Here is a 10,072-nt window from a genome sequence, read left to right on the forward strand (position 1 = left end):
CGCCCCCCCCCCTCCCACCCACAGCCGCCACTGCTCAACCCCAGGTGTCTACAGGCTAGAAAGAAAGGAAAAGCATGTCTCCCGCAGGTTCGGTGGCACAGGAGGGGCAGGGACACTCCCTCTCCCCTACGCACAGCAAAGCCTCCAAGGGCACCCCCGTCCATGCCTTTTTATGTGCAGTTCTTTATTCTTCTAACACACAAGCATCTGCCAAGCACCTGCTCAGTACCAGGCGCTGAGGCCACAGCAGGGAACCCGCTGGCCCGGGTGCCCATCGGACTATGAGAATGGTCTGGATGGCTTTGTCCTCCGCAGCAGATGACTGTGTCCCTGGATCTCTCTCCACAGTGGCAAAGTTTTAGCTGGCACATACATGCCCACCCGGAGAGGACATTTCCAGGTCCCTCCTGCTCTCGGGTGCAGGCATGTGATGAATTTCCTACCTGTGGAATGTGGGTGACATGACACGTGCCACCCCAATACCACCTATCCCTAAGGCAGCACATGCTTGCCCCTGCTGCTCTTTCCCCTCCCCAGACCCAGTCTGGATGGAGCAGTCAGGATAACACCTGAGTGATGGGGAACAACTCGCCAGGGGCAGCCAGGATGACAGAGTGGGCCCCAGGGCGCTGAGCCTCCCTGCCAGCCTGAAGGACCACCTAGCTGCCGGCTACTAGGTGACAAGGAGCTGCTCTTCTCTCCAACTCACTAGCTCATACAGGGCCGCTTTGTTCCAGCAGCCGAGCCTGGTCCCCAACAAACATAGCATCCTTTCACCCTGCCTCAGCCCACTCGGCCTCCAGGATAAAACCATCACCAATGCAACAGACAAAACGTGATGCTACGGAGGATGTGCTCAGACCTCGAGGATCTCCCCCTCAGAGCTCCCAGGGACCAGACAGGGCAAAGGGAGTCGAGTGAGGAGGTTGAGGGAGCCCCAGAACCTGCCCAGAGGAAGAGTTTAGTCTGCTTCTAAAATCAATCAGTAATTGATATGCCTCACATGCCAGCAATTTGGCATCTGGGTATCTATCCTAGGGAGATATCTGCACTTGTACAGAAAGAAGCATATGCAAGAATGTTCACTGCAGCATCATTTAAAATAGCATCAACAGCAAAAAAAAAATGGGGTAGCCAACCATCCATCAGACAGGCACTGTTTATAGACCCCTGCATAGCCATACAATGAAGTACTAAACAGTAATTAAAAGTTATTATTACTATTAAATTATTACTAAAAATATTGACTAGGCCTATATCAGGGCCACCACTAACCCATAGGTGCCGGGGTTGCATCCATGGGGAGACCCAAGGGGCTGTATCCCAGCCATGAGTCCTTGCACACCCCCATCAATGGGCAGAGCAGCCATCACTCCAGGGCCCTCTGTGCTCCCAGAATTTCTGCCTCCTCATACCTCCCTCCTCTCCTCACCTCTTCAAGCTCAATCTGGTGACAAATAAGCACCCAAAGAGAAGAAAGAAAACCAATTTTAGGAAGGTTCAAGGAAAGGGGGACCTTCTCTACCTACCTGCTGTTCTGCCTTTTGGGGATCACTTGGAAATACTGAGGAGGGCCTGGGTATCCCCAAGAGATGCTCTGAGGCCAGGGGTGCCTTAGGGATGCTGGCCCAGTCTCTCCCCTGCAGGTCAAGAAGGACTGGGCAGGCTGGGGGAACACTGGCCCCAGTACTCCTGGGCATCCCAGGCACAGGCTTCAGCCTCTGTATCCCCTCCCAGAATCCTCCAAACACCTGGCGCCACACTACCTCTGGCACAACTTGGCACTGGTGGTCCCCAGGGGAATCTGTCATCTCCACTAACCCTAGGGAGGCCCAAGGCCCTGTCTTCAGAGAACTGGAGCTCCCTACACACCTGGCTGGAAGAGAGGAATGCTGGGCCCACAGTGCCTCAGCAGACGCTGGAGACTAAGGGCTCAGAAAAGCTCCTAAGGCAGGAAGCCTCCGATATCTGGGCTAATTCTCCCGCACGTGCTACAATGAGGAGCAAAGGCTGATGGGGCCTGGGGTCAGAGAAGCTTCCACCCAGGACAAGGCTGGTGCCCCCCATACCTCTGTCGACCACCCTGGCAGTCCTCAACTTGGGCTGTCCAGCAGAATTGCTGAGGAGCATTTAAAAATACCCCCACCCAATTGAGTCAGAATCCCTCAGGCTGGGCCCAGGTACCAGTGTTGTTTAAATTCTACAGGAGATTCTCATGTAGAGACAGGATTATAAAGCCTTTGCTTTAAGCCTTTGCTTTAACTTTAACTTAACAGAACCAAGAGCATTAGCCTGGAAGAGCAAGTGGCTGGCCCTGTTGCGGTTGTTCTAGGGGGCAAGTGGGTGGCAGCAGGCAAGCAGGAGTTTGTTTTTGAGGACTGGTGCTCTCTCTCTCTTTCTCTCTCTCTCTCTCTCTCTCTCTCTCTCTCTCTCTCTCTCACACACACACACACACACACACAGAAACAGGTCTACAGAGAGAGCATGACAACACATCAATTCCACAGAGAGAGACTTTACCCCCAGGGCACCCACCTGAAGGCATCAATACAAACACCCAAGTGTGGAATAATGAAGGTGGAAACTCCTTGGGGGATCAACAGACAACTCCACACATGTTCACATAAATGCCAAGGCACCCTCACAGAGCACAGAACAAAGGTATGTGCAGATGCATCACCCAGAGATTTACATCTTCAGGTACATTTATCGGATTATTAACGCATGTAACCATACACGCACTCATTCTGCAAAAGCATTCAGATATTTAGAGGCAGCAGATTTATCCGGATTCAGATGGGACTGTAGGTACACACGCATATGAGCATATGAGCATGCACACACAGACACATAGACAAACACAACCATACACAGACACACGCACACGCACACACACACACCATGCCCTGACTTGCAGGATGCTTATCCCTGCAGTGAATTAAAAACAAGCTGGAGCAGAGGCCCCAGCCTAACTGCCTAACCATCCCCCAGCTCTCTGCTTTGTCACCAGGCTGCTCAGACAATGATGAGAACCAAGACAGCAGTGTAAGCCCCCACCCCACCCCCACCCTGTGCCGCATGGTAGAGGGGATACTCTCAATACAGGGCCTCCTCTGGAACTAGAGCTGGGTTCCTGATTCCCACTTTTGCTCTCTCTAGTTTACCTTCCCCAACTACAGTCTACCCTGTGCCCAACAGGACACAGACATCTCTCACCAAGGCATGGAGAGAGGGAACTTGCAGGCTCCCAGGCCTTGATCATCCCTCTCCCCAACCTCAGCTGGGAACCTGGTCTCAGGATATGATCCCAGGCCCACCTCTTTTCCCAGACCCCCACCCCAAGACCACTGTACAACCCTTAGAGCTTACAATCTGAGGCCACCTGCCCCAAACCTCATATACATCTGGACCACATGGGGCGGGGGGGGTCCTCTGTCCCAGGAAAGCCCTTCCAAATGTAACCCCTGGGTCTGCCACTGCCAGCCCTGTCCCCTGCTTCCTGTCAAGCCTGCCTCCCTTTTCTGGACTCCCCCAAGCTGTCAATGACCCTCATAAGGGCCACGGTCAAGCCTGGCCACTACAGCCCGGGGTTGGACTCTCCCCTCCCTCAGGATGGATGCTGGGCTCTTTCAGCCCCACCACACATGTGGCTCAGGATGACCAGCTCACCGATATTCCCAGGCTCTGTCTCTTGGGTCCAGGCTCTGCTGAGATAAAACAGCTTTTGCAACTGATCTGAAGGCAATTAAACTATATACTGGCATTTAGTATGGTGGACTTGAGAACCATTTTGCTAGTTTTAAGCCTAAAGACCTCAGGCAAGCCACTTAACTTTTCTGTGCCTTGATTCAATTATATGTGAAATGAGAATAATAATACCTACTTCATAGATGTTACTAAGAGGCATCAACCAGTTCATGTAAGTTAACTATAGACAGGGCTTCCCTGGTGGCTCAGTGAAAAAGTATCCACCTGCACGGGGGACCCGCGTTCAATCTCTGGATCGGGAAGATGCCCTGGAGAAGGAAACAGCAACCCACTCCAGTATTCTTGCCTGGGAAATTCCATGGACAGAGAAGTCTGGTGGGCTATAGTCCTTGGGGTCCCGAAAGAGTTGAACACGACTTAGCGATTAATAAAGCATACAAAAATACAAACAAACAAACAATTTAAAAAAAATACAAACCAAACCAAACAACAATAAGCCATAGACAGTAGAGTACATCCTGGCTCCCAATAAGGACTAGCCATATGCTAACTATTATTATCTTACCACCTTGTGTTCAGGCCTTTTTTTTTTAATCATCTCTTTTTACTGTCATCTTTACCCCATAAGTGTTAGTCCCTCAGTCATGTCTGACTCTTTGTGACCCCATGGACTGTAGCCCACCAGGCTCCTCTGTCCATGGAATCCTCCAGTCAAGAATACTAGAGTGGGTTGCCATTCCCTTCTCCAGGGGATCTTCCCGACCCAGGGATTGAACCTGGGTCTCCTGCATTGCAGACAGATTCTTTAGCATCTGAGCCACCAGGGAAGCCCTCTGTCACATTCAAAATGGGAACATCAGGTCTGCACTTTTATTCACTAATGGCTAACATTTATTAAACAGTCAGTACGTGCCAGGCACTCTTCCAAACAATAAATATACATTATCTCATTTCACCTGCCCCAAACCTATGCCGTCTTTACTAGCATTATCCTCACTCTACAGCTGAGAAGACTGAGGCACAGAGAGGGTAGGCAACTTCCCCAAGGTCACACAGCAAGCATGTGGTAGAGCTGGGGAGTGAACCGAAAGAGCCTGGCTTCAAAGCTTGTGCACTCCATCCCTATGCTCCCACCACTCTCTGTTATTGCTAAAAGGAAGACCAGCTCAGAATCCACTGGTATCCTAATAGCAATCCCTCTCACATCCCCTGGACTAGTGAGGCCGTCTGCTACCCCTCTACCCACATTTCTATGTCTGAAGCTCCCTACATGGAAGAGTTCATGACAGACATAGCATTTCAGACCTGAAATGGACTTTGAAGGCCACCTCCCCATGGTACTGAGCTTCCTGTGGGGAAACTGAGTCCAGAGTTGGGGAGACACTTCCCAAGGTCACCCAAAAGAGAGTTCTGGAGCCTTGCCTGGCAGGAATGGATGTGTGACAAATATGCAGACTACAGGGGAGTCAGCTCCCCCCTCCAGACTTGGGAGGGCCTGCCCTCCTCAGGACCTACAAGCCCAGTGACTGGCCTGGAGCAGGAACAGCAAGAGCAGCCGTGTCCTGCAGCGAGCCACTGCGCCAGGCACACAGGAAGACGGCATCATCAGTCAGCACACCGGAGCCAGCAGTGACTCACTGGGCTCTGCATGGAGTGGGAGGGGACTTGGAGACCCTGCAGCATCTCCCACGCTGCCCCACACCCTGAAGGACCCTCTCTGTAGCCCTCCCTGCTGAGATGGTCCAGTTTCTAGGCTTGGGAGCTCAGCCCTCTCTAGGGCCCCCAGGGGAAGCTTTGATGTCTTTCCACCACATCCTTCCAGGCCAGCCCTGAGCAGCACAGGTTCCTCTGTCTCCTGGGAGTGCCCACTGGAGGAGAGCAGCATCTCACTCTTCTTCTCCGTGGAGCCGCATAGCCCTGGGTCCCTCCTCTGTCCTCACGGGGTTGGGGCATCTGCTATTGGCACCTCCTCTGGCCGTTCAGCATCCGTCCCCATCATGGAGCAGTGCCAAGCCTGGACACCAGATCGAAGACGACCCAGAGAAAGTGGACCATTCACCTCCCTTACTCTACACATGCCCCCTTTACTTATGAAACCTGAGCAGCACCCACCCCTGACTTCCTCCCTCCCTCCTAGTACAGGGGACCAGAGAGGGAAGGCTGAAAAATGAAACACTGCCCCTCCAACTCACCCCTCAAATGGAGGGAACTTAACTTGTTTCTGGGAAAGAAGAACCTCTTTTCTCACCAATAAGGTCAGAGCTGATAAAGGTCAGTGCCCAACGCTGCAGTGAGGGGAGTTCTGGCAATGGACAGATTAATCATTAATGCGAATGTTCTTCTTTGATGTTCAAATGTTCCCCTTTCAAAGTCTAGTTCCCAGAGGCCTATGCACAGCAGAAGACAGAAGTCATATCCCTGAAAGGGTCTCCTACTATTCTTACACATAGGGAACCCAGGCTCAGGAAAGGTTGGGCATACACGGGCACTGGTGGCATGTGTGTGTGTGTGTGTGTGTGTGTGTTCGTCACTCAGTCGTATCTAACTCTTTGCAACCCCGTGGACTGTAGCCTGCCAGGCTCTTCTGTCCATAGGCAAGAATACTGGAGTGGGTTGCCATTCCCTTCTCCAGGGTAGAAGAGAATGCCTGAAGCGTCTGCCTACAATGCGGGAGACCTGGGTTCTATCCCTGGGTCGGGAAGATCCCCTGGAGAAGGAAACGGCAACCCACTCCAGTATTCATGCCTGGAAAATCCCATGGACTGAGGAGCCTGGTGGGCTACAGTCCATGGGGTCGCAAAGAGTCAGACATGACTGAGCGACTTCTCTCTTCTTCTCCAAGGGATCTTCCCAACTCAGGGATTGAACCTGGGTTTCCTGCATTGCAGGCGGATTCTTTACCATCTGAGCCACCAGGGAAGCCCACCCACTGTTAATAATGTCTCATTTCATAAGTGAGGGTTAGAGGCCCAAAGTGACCCAGAGTCTTTCTCAAGGTCACGCTGCCAAACCTTTCCACACTAGCTAGTCCAGGCGCATCTCCTATCCCTGAAGGGTCCTAGGAATCCTCTGTCAGGGACAGCCCCCCAAGGGCCTGGAAGAGGAAGAAGGGAGAAGAATGGAAATCAGGAAAGAGAAGATAAAAGAAAGGGGAGAGCATGAGGAGGGGCGGGAGGTGATGGAAGGCAGTGGGAGGCAGGGGTGGGAGGAGAGGGCATAGTGCGGGAGGGGAAACAGGAAGCAGGCACTGGTGTGCGGATGGGTGACTGTGCCCCTCCCAGGCCGGGCCTGAGGCTCGAGGCCGGTGGGATGGAGAGCGTGGCCATCTGCACTGAGCCTCTTGCTAACCAACCGTCCCTCTGGAGGGGATGCTGACCCCTGGAAGGGATGGCCAGCTCTGACTGGCACCTGGAACAAGTAGGGCACTCGGTGGGGACCCTAAAACTCGAGGGCTGCCTGGTGATGAGCTTAGAAAGGTGACTGAAGAGTGTTGAGGGACCCAGCAAGGTGAGGGGTGGTGAGATGGTGGAAGGTTGGTGCCAGTCTGGAATGCCAGGGACGCAGCAGCCTAGTTACAGGAGAGAGGGCTGGGGCACTGAAGAGTTTCAGGCAGGGGACTGAAGTGCTAGGCTTCTCATTTAGGGAATATTTCTCAGAAGGCTGGTGAGCTCAGTGGAAGGAGAAAACACAAGCAAAAAACCTGGGATCCAGGTAGGGGAGATGGTGGTCTGGGCAGGGAAGGGCAGCTGGAATGGGAAGTGGAGGACAGAATCCAGAGACTTGAGAAAGTGGAGAAAGATCTCCCATGCCTCTCCTCTGGGGAAACGGCAGGAAAGAAATGTCAGAAGGGGACAGGAGGGATAGGAGAAACTGAGCGGGACCCGGTCCACCATACAGCCTTAAATCAGAAGCTGGAACATTCAGGGGTACCCACAAAGGGACTCTATGTTTTATTCCCCAGCCACCCCTCAGTGGTGCCCATTTGTCATGGGAGAAAGGTGAGCACTAAGGCAATGCATGGAGCTGGGATAAGAGAGTGCAGGTATTCCACAAGGACAATACAACCTCCTATCACCACTTCCAGGAAGCCCAGCCTGGCTGCACCCACCTCCACTGGCCTCACCCTCCTCTGACAACCACCAGACCTAGATGAGGAAACCCCTCACCCCTGCCGGGGCTGTTTCAGGTCTCATCCTTGTCTTTACAAGTTTGAAGTCTTGTCTGAAAACAAGGGGCATGTCCTGGTTTCCCTGCGGGTTTTCCTCCTGGTGGAGATGGGCATGTCCTTGGCCAACAGGGTGAATAGGAGAGGGGCTCAGGACCTGTTTGGTGAGTTCAGTGACATGATATCCTTTCATTTTCAGGCATGAACACCATCTCCAGGTGTCCTTAGCATGGGAGATGTATAACATGAACCCAGCAGAAGCTTGTCTAGGATGCTGAGGTCAGGCATTAAATAGACAGGTACCCTGAGCTCCAGGCAGGGTGAAGACAGGCATCCAGGGGACCCTGGAGCAATGTGGGCTCCCAGGACTAAAGCTCCTCCCTTCTTCCACCTCTTAAACCACTTCTCTTTGCTAACCTATAGCCCAGAAGATCACAAACCCTTCTAGCAGATTGGATCCAGCCTGTCACCTATTTTTATACAGTCAGGGAGCCAAAAATGGTTTTTACATTTTCAAATGGTCAGGAAAAAAATCAAAAGGCTCATATTTCATGACACAGGAAAACTGTGTGAAAATCAAATTTGTGGCCATAAATAAAGCTCATCAGAACACAGCTCTGCTCATTTGCATAAGTAGCATCTATGGCTGCTTTTACGTTATGACAGCAGAATGAAGCAGTTGCAACGGAGTGCACAGCCAGCAAAAGCCTAAAATAATTTACTATCTGGCCCTTTGCAGAAAAAGCCTGCCAACCCTCGTTCCAGCCTCACGCAACACACACACACTTTCTCCATTCAGTGTCAACGTCGTGCACATGGACACTCGTTAGTGTCTAAGGCAGACTTTGTGGTCTTCATGGAGCAGACACCTCAGTCCCCAGGCATGTCCAGATTTGTGTGACAGGGTGTGTCTCCATGTCCATGTGCGTGTCCCCATGTCCCTACGTATGTTGCTCTCTGCTGTTGTATGTTTGCCCGGGCTTTCTGGCAGGTGCCACAGGAAGTCTTGATGCCACCCCAGCGGTGTGTCACTCCCTCTCTGTGTGTCACTGTGGGGGTGGCTGTCACCATGTGCCTCTGACGGCATCCAGGGCTTACTGCAAGCATGCTGCAGCTGATGAGTTTCCAGACTGCATGTTGCCAGGCAGCCAGACCACTAGTCCCAGCCCATTCAGACCCCAGACTCATAGATTCCTCCATGCAGGGGTAATCGAGGCTTCCAGGGGCTCTAGGCCTACCTGTCTGGGGCACGGGATCTCTGCTCACATACCTCCCCAGACAGGAAACCACCTGTCACCCACAGGTGTCGGCTCCACGCTGGGGTGGCTCCTGGGGAAGCGAGGCCTCTCTGGCACCGAGCTGAGCCTGTGCTCTGTGCTCGGCGCTCCTTGGTTCTGCCCTCTAGCAGACAGCACAAGGTGTCCTCCCTTAGTGCCAGCCCTGGTCAGGGAAATCCGGGAGACCGGATACCTGGGACACATAACCTGTGGCCACATCCCCAGGAAGAACGCCACTTTGCGGCCTTAAGTCTTGTCTTTCCTAGCCTTCCAGGTATCTATGTTGATCTGTAAACCCCCATTTTGTTTTATTTGGATTATTCAACAGGAATCGAGGGAGTTTCCCAAAGTAGGGGCATGGCAGAGAGGGGTGGCCGCATAAAAAGGGTGGATTCCAGTGTTTCTCCAATCAACTCCCTGCTCACCCAAACCTGACATAAAACAAGACTTAATGGATCTTTCAGCCTGATTAGTTCCCAGAACATAGGCAAAAGTCCTTTAGGAATCTCCCCATAGACATTCCCTCTCATTGCAAACAGGGGCAAACAGAGTCATACATCCCGTTCCAGGCACAGAATCACGGACGAATGACCCAGGGCAGGGGCGGGAAGGCACCGGTTCAGCTCCCTGGCCACCCACACACACTTGTTGATGAACTGTTTGGAAGATCTGGCCAGAGCCTGCTCCGGTGTGTTCTGTTTCTAATTTATAAACTCAAATTTTGACTGGTGTCCAGACTGGCATCTCTGCTTGTCCTCCCCAAGGTCAGAAGGGTAGGATTCATCTGGGTAGGGACTAGGGGTTCTGCCAACCCCACCTGCACCCAACACCAACTCAGACTGGCCTTCTGAGATAATCTGAGTGCTGCTCCTCCCCACTCCCCACAACCCCTCCAAGGCTCATATAGTTTTTTAACCCCTCC

The sequence above is a fragment of the Bison bison genome, unplaced genomic scaffold (assembly GCF_000754665.1).
Source record: "Bison bison bison isolate TAMUID 2011002044 unplaced genomic scaffold, Bison_UMD1.0 scf7180017858770, whole genome shotgun sequence".
Classification (NCBI taxonomy): domain Eukaryota; kingdom Metazoa; phylum Chordata; class Mammalia; order Artiodactyla; family Bovidae; genus Bison; species Bison bison.